Source organism: Bactrocera latifrons, unplaced genomic scaffold, assembly GCF_001853355.1.
Source record: "Bactrocera latifrons isolate USDA-ARS-PBARC rearing strain unplaced genomic scaffold, ASM185335v1 scaffold_445, whole genome shotgun sequence".
NCBI classification, from domain to species: domain Eukaryota; kingdom Metazoa; phylum Arthropoda; class Insecta; order Diptera; family Tephritidae; genus Bactrocera; species Bactrocera latifrons.
In genome coordinates this window covers 128,269-147,864 of record NW_017537096.1, presented here as the reverse complement: position 1 = coordinate 147,864, position 19,596 = coordinate 128,269, and the positions used below count along the sequence as shown (strand labels likewise).

The 19,596-nt window shown below is 35.4% G+C and overlaps 1 long non-coding RNA gene across 1 annotated transcript in view; it reads left to right on the top strand.

The window, feature by feature from the left end:
• The window catches only part of LOC108972998, a 69,221-nt gene that overhangs the window by 40,278 nt on the left and 9,347 nt on the right, over positions 1–19,596 (top strand). The window contains exons 2-3 of the long non-coding RNA XR_001993689.1: positions 2,969–3,129; positions 3,698–3,821. This is a non-coding gene — a long non-coding RNA (uncharacterized LOC108972998). The remainder of the gene's footprint in view (positions 1–2,968; positions 3,130–3,697; positions 3,822–19,596) is intronic.

Below are 19,596 nucleotides of genomic sequence, written 5' to 3'. Positions count from 1 at the left end.
GTTGGCTTCACATTTTTTAATCTTTTGTGGTGTTTTATGTTACATTCTGTTGTACTTCTTTTGCTACTTTTTACAATTTGTGATTTTAACTTTACTTTAAGTGTCTGATATAATGATTATAATTGTGTGACACGAATGGGAAGTTGGCTAGTAATAGGAATCAGAAAGAAAGGAGGAATTCGTTAGATAGTTGTTAAAGCGCAATATTAGCAGGTAATGGGAAATTAAAGCAGCAGACATTAACATGCACGGAGTGTACGAAACACACCTTATAGCAGGAACAGTGGAGAACGCTACTGCCTTCCTGCCTTATCCTTCCTCATCGAGCAAAATGTGTGAACACTTGAGAACGTGGCAAAGACGCAGAAATCAGCCATCTTTGTTTGTTTTCATTTGAACAATGCTGCCATTGCTCAATACGCATATATAGATTTTTACAAAGTTATGTGTTCAAAAAATTTTTTTTATAATATAAAATATCAAAACTGCAAACAAACTATTAAAAATGGTACAGATATTTATAAGTAATAGCATTCGACTCTGATTTTGAGTTATTATAAGAAAATTTCAAACGTTATGAACAGATTGAATTATAAAAGTTGATAATTAGTACAGTATATAGATAATGGCAACCCTGCGTTGTGAGAGAGCAATCAACTGACACATTTCTACGGCAAAAATACAAATGCCATGAATTCTCACGTCATCCGACGTCAAAGAGAGAAGGGAGTAGCGTTTTTTACTGTGCACTTACATTGCGCGCCCAAGATGGGTCGTATCAGCTGACACGCGCCACGATTCTACGCTCTCCACTGTTACTGCTTTTATTAAGTGCTATTTCAAATTATTTAGATCCATTTTCAGTTGAAGACTAAAAAAGCTGTAATATCCTAGACAGCCTTTCTTTTGTCATAAAAGAGTAAAAGAAGGTTTTGTTTTTTTTACTCTTATCGGTCAGTTGGCGTTCGAGTTATATGCTGTAGTGGTCGCATATCGGCGGTGTGCAAAATTTCAAAAAAATTTATTAAAGAGGAACAACAAAAAAAAAAAAAAAAAAAAAATCTCAAAAAATATTACAAGTAGTACTTTTTTTTATTTTTAAATGCGAAAACATTCCCAGCAATTATTCAAGCAATTGGATATTAGGTTGTCAAAAAAGTCTTGCGGTATTTTTATTGAATTTTCAATTGTTCATAAAATTTTGTTTGATGACTCATGCCCAGCTCTTAACCGATGCTACGGCTGCTATTATGCCGGCCTCTTTCGACCAATTCAGCGAATTTTATCGCAATTTTCGACGACAGGCCTTCCGAAGCGTGGCGCATTTTCGACCAGCTCTACACCAGAACGAAAACGTTGAAACCATCGTTGTGCGATGGAAATGGAAACTGTATCGGGTCCATAAACTGCACAAATTTTATTGACGGCTTGAGATGCATTTTTGCCTTTATCGTAGTAGTACTGTAAAATATGCCGTATTTTCTCTTTATTTTGCTCCATGTTTGCGACAATATAACTCATGAACATGTTAGAGCGTGAAATGAGCTTTCAAAAAGGTATAGCATTACCCGATGCGACGAATAAAACTAGAACTACGCGCTCTCAGCGCCAACCAGCGAAAATGCCGCAAGACTTTTTTGACAAGCCATTATAAATATTCTAAATCGAAGGTAAGAGTACATAGATTATTTAGTGATCACCAAATAAGATCATTAAGTTTTTAAATGGATATATTGTAACATTTTATTACAAACATATAAATGGTGATGACAAAGAAAATAGATATTGAAAAGACGAATGATTTTATAAAGACCACTTTCCTTTCTTGGCTTAACAACTACTAACAACTTTACAAAAGAGTTGATGAATTGCTTTGGTACTAAACATAGTACATAACTTGTTAACAACTCCGTTGTTGGCTTGAAAATATAAGCTTAGCAGTGGTAGAAACTAATCAAATAAACGCAACATGAAACCAGAATTTGTGCGGACTGTAATAACTTCCGCATATATTCACAGCATGGCACGCAGCTTGCTAATCTTGCGAACGGCCCGGCAACACAATGCATTTCTAGCACATGCGCCCGAATTAATTACTCAATGTTCCCGATGCTTTAGCACATTTTATTAACCATTAAATACCCGTATGTACACAAAAGCAAGTGTACCGCTTCATATTTCGCCGTTAATGACCAAACGCTGACGTTCGGCTTTGAAACTTAACAAACACCTGTACGGGAGATACCCAGAACTGGAAATAATACCGGAACACATCTATACAAATCATAAGCGAATCTTTAAAATGAGGGTTAACTTTGTTAGCAGTTTTACTATGGTTGTGGATGACTTTATACCGTTATAACTTACATTAAGTGAAGTGTTGTATTCAGAGTTTAAAATTTGTTATTTGAAAAGCTAACTGGAGAGCTGAAACTTCAGAGCAACGCAAGATGTAGGTAAATGTTTGAAACATCTACGAATGCACAAGTAACTCAATATTTTAAAATAAAACAAATTCCGATAGCTTAAAATTTTTAAAATTTTTTCTCGCTAAAGTAAAATATAAAGACAGATATTAAAGGGAGATTTATTTCGAGGTGCCCCTCGTTTTTGAAGAAATACATAGAAAGATCAAATTTAATGGGGGAATATTCATTATCTAACGAAAGAGCATTTTTTGGCATTTATTGTTTGAGGATGCTGCGGATTTGCTGCGGCTACGTCTCAGTTAGTACATCTTTCGAGTCCAATTTTATGACTCAAGTCAGTGTTTTATTAGTAACTACCGTATGAGCCCATAGAGCAAAACGGAGTCGCTTGACTAGGTCGAGCGTCCAGAGTTTCGATTTAGGATCTCGACATAAAACGAACTGAATCGTTAATATTTTTTAAATGCCTATCTGCTTTATATTACCGCTTGCTGTTTGTTCACTAACCGCTACTGCACCGTTTGTTTATGTATTTACAGTTATTGGTCAACAAACCGCGCCGCCGAAATGGCCAATTTACGGTGATCGCTACACAGAAATTGCACTGGATTTAGTCTTCCCAAAGCAAGATGGCAAGCAATTGCAGCTGCTGCAGCCGCTCGATCGCGATGAGGAGATTCTGAGACACATTGTCTTTCAGGTGAGTGCACGAAAGTGACCACGAGCTATGCTTTTAGAAGAAAGCTGAGCTGAAGCTAAAGCGAAGCAGCGTGTGTGTATGCGAGGCTTTTAAAATGTTTATATGTGTGTGTGTAATGCAACGTAAAATATACACAACTAAGTGGGATGTGCAGAAATGTGTGTCTGTGTAAAAAAAACAGCCCCGCTGTGGTTTGCCAATGTGAGGTTTTATTTGGTGAAATGCAAATTTTTTATGGCAAAATTTAACAGTTGCATGCCACAAAATGCGCCGCCCGGCTAACGAAAAATATGTAGAACGCTTAGCTAGTAAACACAAATATTCAAGCGTTTTATGCCTGCTTTACTTGTGCCATCTGGCGTGCAGCGCAACAATTTCTTAAGCAGATCTTCTGCTTATGCAAACCACCAACGGAGTGCTTCGCTGTCTCTATGTCTCTATGTGTATATGTGATTATTTCTGGTTACTTTGTTTATTTAAAACTATTGAGCGCTTTCATTTGTTTTTACTAATTTTTATTTTTTCAATTTCCATTTAATTTGTGTTTTCTCCTTTCGCTGCACCACAGGTTTCCTGTTCGATTCGCAACGCAACCAACAAGCGACGCAGCATTCCGCTTATTGTGCGTGTATCTGTTGTCAACAACAATGCGAAGCGCTTCATGAACACCCTATGAGGTCACCGTGCCGGAGGTAAGCAATGAACCATTTTTATGCAATTACAAAAACAAGCAACGCCAAGCTTACATCAATGTGTGTGTGTGGAAATATTGGCAAAGAGCGCAGAAGAAAATTAAAAACTTTCCTAAATCCACAAAAAACATATTTTTTGTTCATGTTTTAGCTTTATTTGCAAACTTAAGCAGTCGTTGGCTGGCCTCTTCGCCGCAATCTTGATAAGCTGCTTAGCGGGAAGCGACCGACTCGGCATGTCGCTGCATTATCGCGAAGCGAAATTTAAGTTCCTTACCTTTTTACTTCACAATATGTAGAAAGACGAAACAACAACAACCGTGGCAACAAAAACAATTAAGTGCGCTTAATTCTAAGGCACTGTGTCCCGTGCTTGAATGTTTGGTTGCTAATCGCACCCTTTGCCAGACAGTTCGCGCTGCGCGCACCAGCCAAGTTCACCAACCTAGCGGGTGGTGTTCATTGATCGCGACTGGTTTTCCGCGCCCACACATACTTTTTTTCTTCTAACTGCAAATACTGCCAACAAAACTGCGCACAAATGCTCGCAAACATTTATGAGTGGTGCTACCGTTAAAACTGTTGTTATCAATAAAATGATTTCAAACAGCTCTCAGGTTATGTCTGCTCATAATGACGTTAACTATATTGTATATGTGTTTGTATGCAACGTTGTTTGCTGAGAATAAGTATGCGACATTGAAATTGATCACAAAATTCAAAAGACGGCGGAAAACTCGTTTTGCATAATGTTCGAGTCATAACGATTTATTATACCGTATTATGGCTTTGGTTTTATATAAAGTAATTCATAGTAAAAGTAAAGAAGCAAAAGTTTTTTTCCAGTATTTTATATTTATTTTTTACGATTTATTACAATTTTCCTAAGAATGTAGAATTTAATTTATTGAATGTCGAGCCCAAATGTAGGCTATTTTTATTCATTCATTGTTGCTTTTTAATTCGCATTTTAAATTTTCTTATAACCGTGCGCTTAACTAAAGACAATCTTGAAATTTTTAATAAGAATTCTCCTAATTGTAAGCAATTTTTTTTACGTTTTCCCCGGAGCGGTCATTTGAGTATACTGAATGGCCGGAAATCGCACGGAGCTAAATCAGGTGAATACGCTGATTGTGGCTTGAAAAATTTCAAGAACTATCCAAAAATCAATACTGCGATGGTGCAAAAAAACAAGAGTTGTCGGCCCATAATTCCGGCCTCTTTTTACGAATAGCTTCCCACAAATGACGCATAACACTCAAATAGTTTGCGTTGTTGGGAGTTTGAACAGTGGAAAGGAGTACGGAGCGCACCACAAATGTTAGTCAAAGAAAACTGTCAACATAACCTTGATTTTCGACCTGCTTTAACGTAGTCTTATCGGTTTAGGCTCACCTTTGATACAACATTTGGCCGACTGATCGTGTGTTTCTGGGCCATAAGCATTGATCTAAGATCCATCACCAGTAGTAATACGTTTTAAGATAACCTGGAAGTAAAAAGGCATTGTTACACAGACGTTAACGCGATACTGTGACAAAAAAAGAGTGATTTTGGAACCAATCGTGCTTTCACTTTTCTTAGGCGTAAATTATCTCCCTAAATGGTTTTCCTTGATCCTTCCCATATTCCAAAGATGCCGGTAAGACCCTTTTTGAAAAATGTATACCAATTAAAAACACATGCTCGCCACAAACAATTAGGGACTTATAGTATAATATAATAAAACCTTACTAAAATCTTCCGATTACATTTATTTCTCAAGCTTTCTATTTCCTTAAGGTCGCTATTGAAATAGAATCGCATTTTATATATTTATAATGTTTTGTATTATATCCATAGAATTGACTGATAGTTGATGTAATATTAATTTTTCCAAACTTTAGTTTTCACATTTTTCACGAGATTTTAAATATCATTTTTAATCATCAATCATCTGCATAAAAATTTCAAATTATAAACTTTTAAATATACATGAAAACATAAATAAACTCGTTAGTCTAATCACTAAATTTATAATTTCTCGCAGCTATACGCACCACTGCTATAATAATGTGCTTGCAAAAGGCAACGGGGAACATCTGCCACATTGACTGACATGCACGTAAAGCAACATCAAAACGAGCGCCTCAGCTGTCAGAAATTTCGCGTACGATGTTATTTCAGTTTTCTTTTGCTATATTTTCTTGCATTTGCTTCTTCTTTTTTTTTTTTTTTTTTGTTTTGTGCTAATTTTTATTGCGCTTATTAAGCGGCCATCTCAACAGTGAATTGCCCCGGGCAATTACTTTGCATGTGCACTTGCTTACAAACTTAAATGCAACAATTTCACAACAACAAAAGAATGCTGGTGTGAGTTGAGTTATTTAAAAGTTTTGTGATTTTAGTGAAATGCTGCATGCCACATTATGTTGGCTACGGCTTTTTGAATAAAATACTTATTATTTTTTTAAAACACTTGCTTAAAATTAGAAAATGGAACGTTAAGAGCTAAGCCCTTCCAATTTACCTAACTTTACATTACCTAAGTAATTAAATTCTTCATTTCATTTCATTTCATTTCAAATTCACCCCAAAGGTGATCTAGGCGCCGATACCCAGAGCATACTTAAATTATGTGGAAGACCCCAAAATCTGCCCCAACTACCGGGCCAAACGAGGTTTCAGACAAGGCGACTCCCTATCGTGCGACTTCTTCAATCTGCTGCTGAGGAAAATAATTCGTGCCGCAGAACTTAATCGAGCAGGTACAATCTTTTATAAGAGTGTACAGCTGCTGGTGTATGCCGATGATATTGATATCAGACTGGACAAGAAGCAAAGCAAATGGGTTTGGCAGTGAACGAGGGCAAAACGAAATATCTCCTGTCATCAAACAAACAGTCGTCGGACTTGCGACTTTTCACTCACGTCACTGTTGACAGTCATAACTTTGAAGTCGTAGATAATTTCGTCTATCTTGGAACCAGCGAAAACACCACCAACAATGTCAGCCTAGAAATCCAACGCAGGATAACTCCTGCCAACAGGTGCTACTTCGGACTGAGTAGGCAATTGGGAAGCAAAGTCCTCTCTCGACAAACAAAAACCAAACTCTATAAGTCACTCATAATACCCGTCCTGCTATATGGTGCACAGGCTTGGACGATGACAACAACTGATGAGTCGACGTTGCGAGTTTTCGAGAGAAAGATTCTGCGAAAGATTTATGGTCATTTGCGCGTTGGCCACGGCGAATATCGCATTCGATGGAACGCTGAGCTGTACGAGATATATGACGACATTGACGTAGTTCAGCGAATTAAAAGACAGCGGCTATGATGACTAGGTCATGTTGTCCGAAAGGACGAAAACAGTCCAGCTCTGAAAGTATTCGACGCAGTACCCGCCGGAGGAAGCAGAGGAAGAGGAAGACCTCCACTCCGTTAGAAGGACCAAGTGGAGAAGGACCTGGCTTCGCTTGGAATATCCAATTGGCGCCACGTAGCGAAAAGAAGAAATAACTGGCGCGCTGTTTTAAGCACTCCAATAGTAGACTTGAACTTCATCAGACACCTAGCAATGCAAACTGTCCATTTAGCGGCAACAGCACTACAAATAACACGTGTCATCGTCAAAGCCAATATTCCGAACATATAAAAATCCTGTGCAAATATACATGCAGACATAAGTATATTTAATATATATCTACAGACATTACATTAGCTTAACATATGCAAATATATACTTGTATGTTGCACCCACTTGTTGGACGGCAATTACAACTTTAATGCTGCCAACCACTTTTCAAACACTCACCAGTTGCTTGCCACATTTTAGCGTAGTCCGCAGCAACTGTCAATTGCCACCAAAAACAACAAGTAAATCACTTTGAAAACAAGCCTAAGCAATCAATTACAGAGACAAGTTGTTCGCTCGACGGACAGCAATCAAAAAGGAAAACAAAACCAAAACAAACGCTGCGACATAAACGAAGTTCGTACGCAAAAATTAAACGAAAACAAATCGCTTCAATTTTATGCGTATTTTGGTTAATTAAGTGGCCGTCAGCCGAACGCTTCGCTGTTTGGTCGCTCAATCGCTTGGACAGTTGTCAATTTGGCGCACTTTAAACTTGATTGGATTAGTTGCTGCGGCGGTTATTCGGCGTAAGTACTTAGCAACATGTTGCTTTTAATGAAGCCAATGCGCAACATGTTGCTAGTGAAGCATGTCACGCATGTCTATAGGAACAACAACAGCTAACCAGCTAATGGTAGCTGAGTTTACTTAATTTAAAATTTTTTTTTGATAATTTTATTTATTATTTTTTCATTAATTTTTCGTCACATAAACGTCTAAACAAATGCATTTTTTGTTCGCTTGTTGCAATGTGATTTCCCACAGGCGCAAAAATGCACACTGCATTCCTGCACAAATACTTGGCTTACACACACATATACAGTCACTCGTAGTGCGTTTGTCTGGTTGTTGCACAAAATTTGCAACACGCTGCACTGCTATACATCAATTGGCAGCCGCACCTGTTGGCACCGTTTCAAAGAGCTGTCCATCAAATGCGTTTACACCACTTCCCACCTCCTTAACCGCGCTCCCCCTCTCCACAGCCAATTTATGTTCTTAAGTTGCTTGTTTGCTATCAACGCAAATCCAGTTCAACGGGAATGGCTTGGCCGCAAATAGATCACTCAGCGAGCGTAAACATCTTTTAACTAGCGCCTGTTGACCGCTTAGCCGCCCACCGCGCCAAACCTCCGTGTGTCAAGCTGTGAAGTCTGCGGAAATTAATTATTACAAGTTGCACGTCGCTTTAAAGATCTCAGTTGCTCTTCTTGCATTCATAAAGTTTTGCTACTTTTGTCGCTTTTGTTCTTTGGTCTTGGCGCTGCCATCTTAATTGCTCATTTGTAAGGAAATTGCGCCATTCATAAATACATTAGAGAAATCAAATTAAGTTATTAGCTCGGCAATGCCATATACCGCTATTCGCAACGAGCGCTCACACTTATTCATGTGTGAAACGCCATGCCACACAGCACCAGCTGCCGTTGCTATTATTTCTTATGTGCCATTGCTTAAATTCATAAATTGCGCGGCTGACGTTCGAAGATTAAATATTTTCATAATAACGGTAGTCGCTAGTGTCAAGTTTCATTCACTTGACAAGCGAGGAAGAGAAAGAGAGTGGGGGTTTTGAAATTTTCAGTGTTGCTTTCCTTTAAGAAAGAAAAATTCTTATGTTACCATTAGCTGCAATTGATTTTGATGAGATAATTTTCTAAACCTTTCTGAATATATACAATACTATGTGCTAAGAATATTTTCGAGTTTTAGTCAAATGAGAAAAAGTGGATCTAGAATATTAGTGATTAAGTTGGATGCCCAATTTAGCACTTATGTATATTTAAAGAATTTTATTTGTAAATTAAATTTATATTTTATAAAGATTTTATAAAAATACTCATTTGCCGGAGTTGGCGATCGAGGTTCCGCGAATCGAGGTCGAATTGGATAATCGCGGTAGAGTGTTGAAGCGGCGCAGTGTATAAGCGGAAAAGTGATGGGCGAACTGTATGGGACGAATTGAGGTAGCAAATTGACCTGTCGAATTGTTTAGGACGAATGTTGACGTGCGAAGTCCGTAAGCAATTATCCAATTCCTTTTTGTTAGGTTGATGGCGTATGGTGTCGTCTTGCGGCGATCGCTAGCTGAGTGTGGTGTTGTTGTCGTAGGGTRCGCCAGTTTTCCCCAGGCAGAGTGGTGTATATAGTACATGCGAGGAGATGCTTAAGTCATTTAAACAATTAGTTAGTGCAATGTAGCTCTCAAATAGCAGTTGACAATCTTTCTGCCCACTCATACTTGTTTTGTGTTCCACAAAAATCCGTCAACACAGAAACTTACTGACTAAAGATGGAATTACCAAGGTGAACTTTAATTTGGTCAAGCTTAGTTTTCGATTTATGACAGCTTTCAATATATCCACAACTTTCAAAACAATCTGTAAAGTTTGGTCTCAAAGAAAAGCCGGAAAGACTTAAAAAAAGCAAGTAAGTAAGGGCTAAGTTCGGGTGTCACCGAACATTTTATACTCTCGCATGATAAAGTGATAATCGAGATTTCAGGCGTGGTTGTTAACCGATTTCACCCATACTTGGTACATATCATCGCGATGTTAAGAAAATATTATATACCGAATTTAATTGAAATCGGTTGAGTACTTCCTGAGATATGGTTTCTGGTCCATAAGTGGGTGACGCCACGCCCATTTTCAATTTAAAAAAAAGCCTGGATGCAGCTTCTTTCTGACATTTCTTCCGTAAAATTTAGTGTTTCTGACGTTTTTTGTTAGTCGGTTAACGCACTTTTAGTGATTTTCAACATAACCTTTGTATGGGAGGTGGGCGTGGTTATTATCCGATTCAGATTCAGATTCATATTTATTTTAAGCATATAAATATACAGAAAATAGCAAAATTAGCAGCACTAGCTCGAGTCCATCAGCTGGTCTTTACAATTTAATATAATAGTAATAATTGGATGTTATGTCTAAACAACGGATATACATAAATATTATCATTAATATATAATTTGTACAGATTATATTAAATTAAATGTGCTATGTTACATGTTATAAGAAAGCTAGATATAGTACTTATATTCGACGATGTTATATTAGCTAGCAGTTTCGATGGGAGAGCTGTGCCAAACATCCTTCGCCTTGTATTCTTAAATTGGGGGCATGCATCCAGTAAATATTTTACTGATGTCCTAGAGGACCTACAAAAGCAGCAGGATCCGTTTCCATTATTTAACAGGTAATCGTGCGTGATCTGCGTATGACCTAAGCGAAGCCTTGTGAATAACAAAATGTCTGAATGTTTGGAGTTCGTGGGGTATATAGGCCTTGCTCTGGTAGGATTAATTGCCGCATAATGATGAACGTATTCATTCCATTTCAACAGGGACTTGTTATGTACGTACTGCTTTATTAGACGTTTTAAGTCAGCTTTTTCAAGAGCGTCAAAGCACAGAACCGGTTATCCGATTTCTTCCATTTTTGAACTGTATATGGAAATGCCTAAAAGAAACGACTCTATACAGTTCGGTTGACATAGCTATAGTAGTTTTCRAGATATGTACAAAAAAGTYARTAGGGGGCGGGGCCACGCCCACTTTTCCACAAAAATTACGTCCAAATATGCCCCTCCCTAGTGCGATCCTTTGTGCCAAATTTCATTTTAATATCTTTATTTACGGCTTAGTTATGACATTTTATAGATTTTCGGTTTCCGCCATTTTGTGGGCGTGGCAGTATGCCGATTTTGCCCATCTTCGAACTTAACCTTCTTATGGACCCAAGAAATACGTGTGCCAAGTTTCATCATGATATCTCAATTTTTACTCAAGTTACAGCTTGTACGGACGGACGGCCGGACAGACGGACAGACGGACAGACAGATATTCGGATTTCAACTCTACTCCTCTTCCTGATCACTTTGGTATATATAACCCTATATCTGACTCTCTTAGTTTTAGGACTTACAAACAACCGTTATGTGAACAAAACTATAATACTCTCTTTAGCAACTTTGTTGCGTGAGTATAAAAACGCTGTAATAAATATACTTCCAAAAAAAATCTACATAAATACATAGGGTTCAAAAATTGCATGAAATACTCTTAAACTGAGAACCATTCTATGGCATGGAAACATGAAATCCATCAGAAAACTTATAATACAGTCATAAACTACACTTGATTCTATTGGAAGTAGCTCAAGCGAAAATCATTTATGGAATATTGAGAGGATTGTTATACAACCCTTAAATAGTGGCTACAAATCATCACAGTGTCTTGGGACATAATACGAGTATGAGAACGGAGCGGATAGAGCAGAGCTCTATATGATTTGTGCCACTAATTTTGTATGCGTTTGTCAAATACTTACGATAAAATAAGATAAATATAAGAGGCTCTCGAAATATATTATAGAAATCTTTGAAGAAGCTTCAAGGAATTTAAGTAGTAGTTGTTCCTTATATAATTTAAATGCAATTTAAAAGCGTTATGCCTTAGCCAATATTGATTGCGTGTTTTTGTATTAGTAATTAAGGTCAGTCCTACGATATAGCAAAATACTTTAGACAACACTTAGCCTGGGAATTTAAATTATGTACAATTTCCGCGTGTTTTTTCGCCGCAATGTACACTAATGCTTTTTCATTCGAAAGCCACTAATTACGGTTTTTTTTAGTAACTTATTATAAACGAATTTCTCAACAATGTTGTTATACAAAAGGAAGAAAAAAAATTAAGTGCAATGAAATAAAAAGATACAACTAATTTCATAACTTCTCCAAAGACTAACAATCATTTCTGAACGGCGCCGTAATGTGATCAGCTTTGCATGAACTATTATTTTATGGTTTTATAAGCCATGTTGCAGTTAACTCATTTAGCTCATAATTGCCTCTTAATTAATAAATACTTCCATTGAAGTGGAGAATGTTAATTTGGCCCAGGCACAAGCAGTCGTTTTGTTATAAATTGCTGGCAATGTTTTTACGACCATCATCCGCTGTAGTCAGAAGCCAAAAATATTTACAGCCAGCATTGTAAATGCTTGTGGCATTAGCGGCAGCGGCTGTTATAAAATAGTTTTGTATTTAAACAGTTAAAAGTTTATTTGAAAAGTAAAAGTAAATTTGAAATATTTTTTCAACCATTTAACATAAGAAGCTAAAACATGCAATGAAAAATTACTTTTATAACAATTTTAATTATTATTATTATTTTTTTTTTTGCTTTTATTTTTGAATAATCGTTTTTTTCTTTTTAATTTTTCTTCGGTTAATTTCTATATACAGTTAGTACCAGATATATACAATTTAATTTGAATTCTCTGAAGTAATATAGTATTTAAATAGGTTGAGTTAAGTTAATCTGGTAGACCTAAGAAGCCACGCATAGACCAGTTTGGATCTCTGCGATACCAGATGGAGTTCGGTTTCTAGGTCCATAAGAAGTAGTGCTCCTTTAAGATGCCTGAGCTTGGTGAAAATTTTAACAGACGCTGTGGCCTCACTATCGATACGTTCTCCATTTTTAGATGCAAAAATGTCATTAATATATTAAGTGTCAGTTTAAAGTTATATATAATATATATTAACTTGTATAAACAATCGCAAAATAAGAAATTTTTTTAAATCTAAAATAGCAACTTTTATTTTTCTTATTTTACTATACCACAGAAATATTCCCACAAAATGTTGAGATGTGTATGTATAGAGTATGTATAATATACAGATACCTATTTATAGACTTGAGCTCCTGCTGATCGTAGAACAAGTAAATTGTTTAAATTTTCTTTTACAAAATACTTAGATACTTTCAGTTTTAAGAGCAGTTTCCTTTTTTTATTTTTCAAAGTCATTTCAGTTTACAACCTGTTGCATATGTTTTCAAACACATTGCATGCACAGGACCAACACTCGCGCTCGCTTTGATTTGTACTTGTCATGTAGCTCACGGAAAGTGGCACACACTCAATCGTAAAGGCTCGTTTAAGTATGAAGGAGATTGTATACATACCGTTCATATATGTCGATATCAAATATATAGTATACTACACAATTTTTATGCCTCAAATCGAACAGTAGCCTGCTTAGTCATTTCCTGTGTAAGCAATTCTCACAGTTACCCAGTTGATGGTTTTCACATAGTATTCCATTTTTTATGCGTTTTGGGTACTTTAGCGCAGCCAAAGCAGACATATTACCCCAAACGCTCTAACAAATTGTTAAAAGTAGAACCAGTAAAGCAAAAAAAAAAAAAAAAAAAAAAAAAAAGAATAAAAAAAAAAAAAAAAAAAAAAAAAAAAAAAAAAAAAAAAAAAAATTTCTCACTTTCGTTTAGTAAAACAAAAAAATTAATTAGTTTGCATACTATTGAGTTCAGTTTACGGCAAGTAACTGCGTATTTAATGTTTCTAATTATATGCGGTGGCGTGTGGGTTTTGCTTACCCGTTGCAGTTCATGCGCTTCGAGTGTGTCCAAAAATATTAGTTTCCCATATTGTGCGTTGTTGTTTCAATACTAGTTTTTGTTAGTTCATATGCAAAGCGGTACGTAAAAGTACAAATTAGCAATCTTGTAAGCGGTAGTTATTTTAATTATTTTATGTGGTGTTGTTAACTACCGAGTGGCGGCACTTAGTATACATTAAAAATTTAAACACTGGACAAGCCAAAAATAACTAAGTAGACAAGTGCGTACAACATTCTCGTTTTTGTTCGTAAACAAAGCTAATTAGTCTTGCTTATGTATCCGCGAAGGCTTTTAACGTTTGCGCTTATACTTTTACTCAGCTGCGATTCACCAGATTTTGTGCTTTATAAGCAATAATCTTGACTGAATTTCCTTCTAATAATGCAGCAGCAACTATTCGATTATCAATTGCTTTATAGTAATGTGTATGCGCCAATGTAAAACTGCTTGTTTGCAATAAGTTCGTGTCTTAAGTATTTTGTAGTCAAGCCACTCTCAGCAGCTGTTTGAGTAAATAGGAGTTAGAACTCCACACAAAAAAAAAAAAAAAAAAAAAAAAAAAAAAAAAAAAAAAAAAAAAAAAAAAAAAAAAGTTCCAACTAAATTCGCAAAATCATTAGCATCTAAAATAAATTGCTTAACTGACAAATTGCTTTTGACAAGTTCAGCATGTTCGAAATCAGCAAGCGGTCATACCATCCATGGCTTATGTAGCTTTCTTGCAGCACATTATTATTGATTAACTATTCTATGATTTTTAAGATATTTTCCTCTCAGCAGCACCAATTATGGAGGCTTGTTGCTGTATGCGTGTGAGTTTCAAATACTTGAATTTGTAATAAATAATAAAAAAGGTTTCTATATTTTTTTTTGTAGCTTGCAACATGTTTGACAGCTGAGAATTTGCCTGTTTGCCATTGCAGCATGTATTATGTATGTCCATACGTATATTTTTTTACAGGTAAAGATTTTTGTTGAAAAACACCATTACTTATAACTGATATTTAATATGCAAAAAACTGCATACAGCAACAACAAATATATGTTGTAACAAGCACATTGAAATGTGGGTTCTAAAACGTATTTGCATATTAGATTTTTGTTTAGTATTTTTCTTAAATATTTTTTTAAAATATTAAAAAAAAATTTTTTTAAATTTTTATCAGTTTCTTACCATAGTATTTTAGCATTGATGTTAAAGCGTTATTTTCGAATAAATCATAATTGAAGGCAAATATTTTGTAAATGATACGGTGGCAAGAACTATTAAGAGCGATTGGCGTTGTCGCGGTTTATACTAAGAAACAAAACAAAAAGTATTCAGTATGCAATTTCAGTGGAAATTCAGTTTATTTAGCATATACGTTTTCAAACGTTTATGATTTTTTTGCTACACATAATGTATTAGTTACCAAGCGCTATTTTTTATTTATGAGTTCATATTTAACACTTGTCAACTGGTTTGCATAGGTATATGATTTATGCGCGTATTCGAAATATGTTGTTTACAAACGAACTTTACATGTATCTATACTTATATTTATCCACGCTTGCATGTAGAGTAAGACAATGGCTGAAGTCGCATTCACAAAAGACTTAAGCGCCAAACTTGCTTACAAAAAGGCTATGATTTCCGTAAATATTTTATGTGAATTTACATAAATATAGGAAATATCTCTATATATCTTTTATACTAGTTGCTGCATTTATTAGCATAAAATGCTTTTTGGTAGCACGTGCTGTCATGCGCGAAGTCTGGCATTCCACACTTAACACTTCGAACAAAATGCAAATTAGTGAGCACTTAAGAAAGCGGAATGCAAGCAGCCAAATAAAAAAGTCAGTATAATCTAAGAGTGGTAGAATAACATATTTGAAAGGTTAATAAATTTTCTAATAAATTTCTTGAATAGGAAAGAAAATAAATATTGGAATTTTATAAGCATTTTGATGGTATCAAGTCCATATTCTTAATAAAGTCTTTTCTAAAGAGAAGCAATTTTTTCTGAGCGATAAATCGCATTCCCAAATATTCGTTTGATTATATAGATGTTGTCCAAATCCTCTCTGATTAAGATCAATACTTTCCCTTTGCCGTTCTGTCAATCTTGAAATCGCAATGAATTAAGAAACTTTTCTCAGAATAACCGTATTTACTCACCAAATTGGGTTTAGGATGGCTTATATCATACCTAGCACTTATAAATAAAATATCCTTAATTGATATCACTAGACACACATTTGTTATTTTTCCTTCTATTCTATAGGAGTATGTCAACTTATTTAGACTTAATTTACGCAGTTCACTAAAACTACTTAATAAATGGTAGTACATACTAGTAAGTAAAGCATTTCCCATTAAAGACCTTAAAAAATATTTATAAATGTATACATACATAAGTAAGAAAAAACTCAAAAGCTGAAAATTAGCCCATTGACCCCTCTAACACTTAATATGGAAGTTTAAGTACCAAATAGTGAATTATTTCCGAATAGCCTAATTAGTTTACTTTCCATAACAAATTTAGCATTTTTTCTTGCAACTTTGCTAAGATTTGCAAAAACAAAAAAAAAAAAAAATAAAATGCAGTAATAAGTACTAATCGACTAATATTCCCACTTGGAGCTTGGGAGCAAACATCAAAAAAAAAATATGTGTATTGCGCCACAAGATCCCAATTAATAAATACGGTCGCGCTAAAGTTTAGAATTCCAGTCTGTCTGGCGCTGTTGTTGTTGCTACTGAAGTTATTGTAGCCACCGATGTTATTGTTGTAACTGGATTTGTTTTTGTTACCGACATTATTTCTGCCACCGACCATATTGTTGTGTCCCGCCACCAAGTCGACGACGGAGACAACAACAGCAAAAACGCCATAACAACAGGCACATTGTCAACATACACAACAACAACAACAAAGTGGCACAGTGACAAAAACAGCAAATCACAGTTGAACGAAAAAGCTCCTGGCAGTGCAAAGCGGATGCAAGCTCAAGTCTATGCGCATGCGCATGTGTGTGGTAGTTAGGCAAGTAATAGCTGCAAAAAATCCCCTGAGGCAATGTTAATTGCATTATTTTCTTTTTTTGAAAGTTTGTTGCTTTTTTCCAATATTTCTGTGTGGTTTTACGTTACGGTATCAGTGGAAATTGTGCCACGACTCGTTGTCAATTAAAATCCTGCCCTTCTAATACCAGAAGCGACTTGTTTGCTTGTGTCGGCGCTGTTGTTTGTTGGTACCTTGAATTTTTTCTTAATTTTTTTTGTTTATATCCGTTTTTTTTATTTTTATCGTCTGCAGCATCTAGAAATGGGTTAAAGTAGGCAGCTTGTGTTTGTGTGTGTGGGTTTGCCTCTTCTTTCTTTGTGCGTATACTATACATACAAATAAATGTATGAACATACGCTGAAATGCTTGATATAATTGCATACACAAATATTCCTAGAAGCCTGCGAAATATCATAGAAATTGTACGTAGTTAGCCCTTTTCTGGTGCTTAAGGGGTCAGTAGGGTGATCTGGCCTGTTTTTTGACATTTGTTTTCGTAGAAATTTTTAATTTTTTGACATATCATGAGGTATATCGTAGAGTGTATAAACAAATTTTTTCGAAAGTTTTTGATAACGTCTGTCGGAGAAATAGCTAGGTGAATGAGATGCTTTTTTTCACTGAGCCGATTTCTCATGTTTGGATCTGAAACACAAAAACCCAATTTATTCTTAAAATATATAAGGTTATCATCTCTACTAGAATTATAAAAAAATATTGATAAATAAAATAGTAATTAACGTTTTCTGTGTTTAATTTTTCCCCATATCTCTTTTACATAAATTTTGTCATAACATTGTCAATAAATTATAAAAAAAAAAAAATGAATCTAGTAGGGACGATAGCTAGGCGTTTTGTGGACATTTGAAAAAAATTAAGCAAATCGGTTGAATAGTTTGACCGGAATCATGTTCGCCAGTTTAAAAAGTGTGTTTTGAGAAAAACGCATTTGAGGAGTGCATTCCGAAGGAATAGTAAAGATATAAGATTTTTTCTTTCACTTTAACTTTTTTTCTACACCCAAAGAATTGTGGTTTAGAAGTTAAGTAGTCTTCCTCCTAAAATGCCACGCGCAGCCAAATACAACTTACTACAATCGTCCTTCATTCAGCTAGCCATTGGCTCATTAACTGCGTGTATAGGCATTTGTCGGCATTTTCCAAGGGGCTTTTTTGCTATGTCTTGATTTGCTGTTTAACGTGCGTCGAGCGTTGTGATCCAACATCAAGGCCAACAGCGACTTCATCTTTGTAGATTTTTTGTTCTCCCTCCAAATGCAACTCCTTTATTTAATTCGATTTCTATTTACCTCTTTTGTGAAACACAAGCTAAAATAGTTGTACAAATATGCCTGAAGTTGTTTTTTCATTTTCTACTTAAATGAGTAATTTTATACAATACTCCATTTGTTCGTGGGTTGGTTCGTGTCTTTGCTGTGACAGTATAAACACAAATTTTAAGCACTAAGATTCTTAAATGAATGTTCAAAACATTAAAAAAATTTTCTAATAATTTCTGATCTATGCTTTTGAAAAAATATTTTAACATTTAAAGTAGCTAACTCATCCAAAAATATCGTTTTTTATGCCGATACCCACACCCAAAATCACCTTAGATTTGTACCTAATAAATAAGAGATTTCAACTATACGATTACAAGTCCTAATATGCCTTATAGGTCTTTTAAAGTTTTTATTACTTAAAGGTTTATATCCATTTCCAAATCAGTAAAACGAGTTTCTGGAAAATTTTTGAGAGACATTTTATTCAATGAATTTAATAAAATTCAGTGACAGGCTATTCACTTCAAAAAATTTTGGATTCCTCTGATTCCGCAGTCAATCTCCTGGATGACTTTCGGCCACAAAAGTCGTTTTTTGAAAAAAAAAAAAAAATTACAATTCGAAGTGACTAAAAATATAAAAATTATAACCAAAATCATTAGCTGTCATATAAATATACTTTTTAAAATTTCACGACTCTTTCTCTAGCCATTTGGGAGCTATCTTGCTCACCAACTATGAAAATAGCGCTTCTAGGAAATCGAAATATTGGTAGAATATTATAAAAAAATAAATTTTTTTAATTCATAAGTGGATATAAGATCTTAAAATATTCTCATCACTTTGCAATGCCCTCCACTAAAATATCAAAAAAGATACTTAATTACCAAAATGACCCTCTACTTTCCACATCAGTTGCAAAGACTTTAAATGTATACGTATGTATGTGCATATACAGCCAACTTCCGCAAACACCACATATTCGTTGACTTCATTGCTTGCAAATCAAAAACCGCGTCGTACTGACTTTAGCACAACTTATGCGCTTAAAATTCCAAAGTTCAAACATGTTCCAGCACTTTGGCACTTCTCGATGCAAAAGCTCAATATTTATACTCCCTACCTAAGTATTGGCCGTGCTTTCTTACCACACTGTCCCGTGAGTCTTGCTCAACCTCCAATCGCATATGCCCAACACTTAGTGCGCTGCTCTCGTTTACAAATTTGCAAATATGGCCAGCCACGCACATTTCACTTGCCATTCAAGCCGAGTTAATTTATCTTAATTGCTGCAATGCCAACATGTAATTTTCCTACAACTGCTCCACCTGCAATGCATAGTAATGTCTTGAGCTTGCGCGCCACTGCGCCATAAGCCTTCAGCTACAA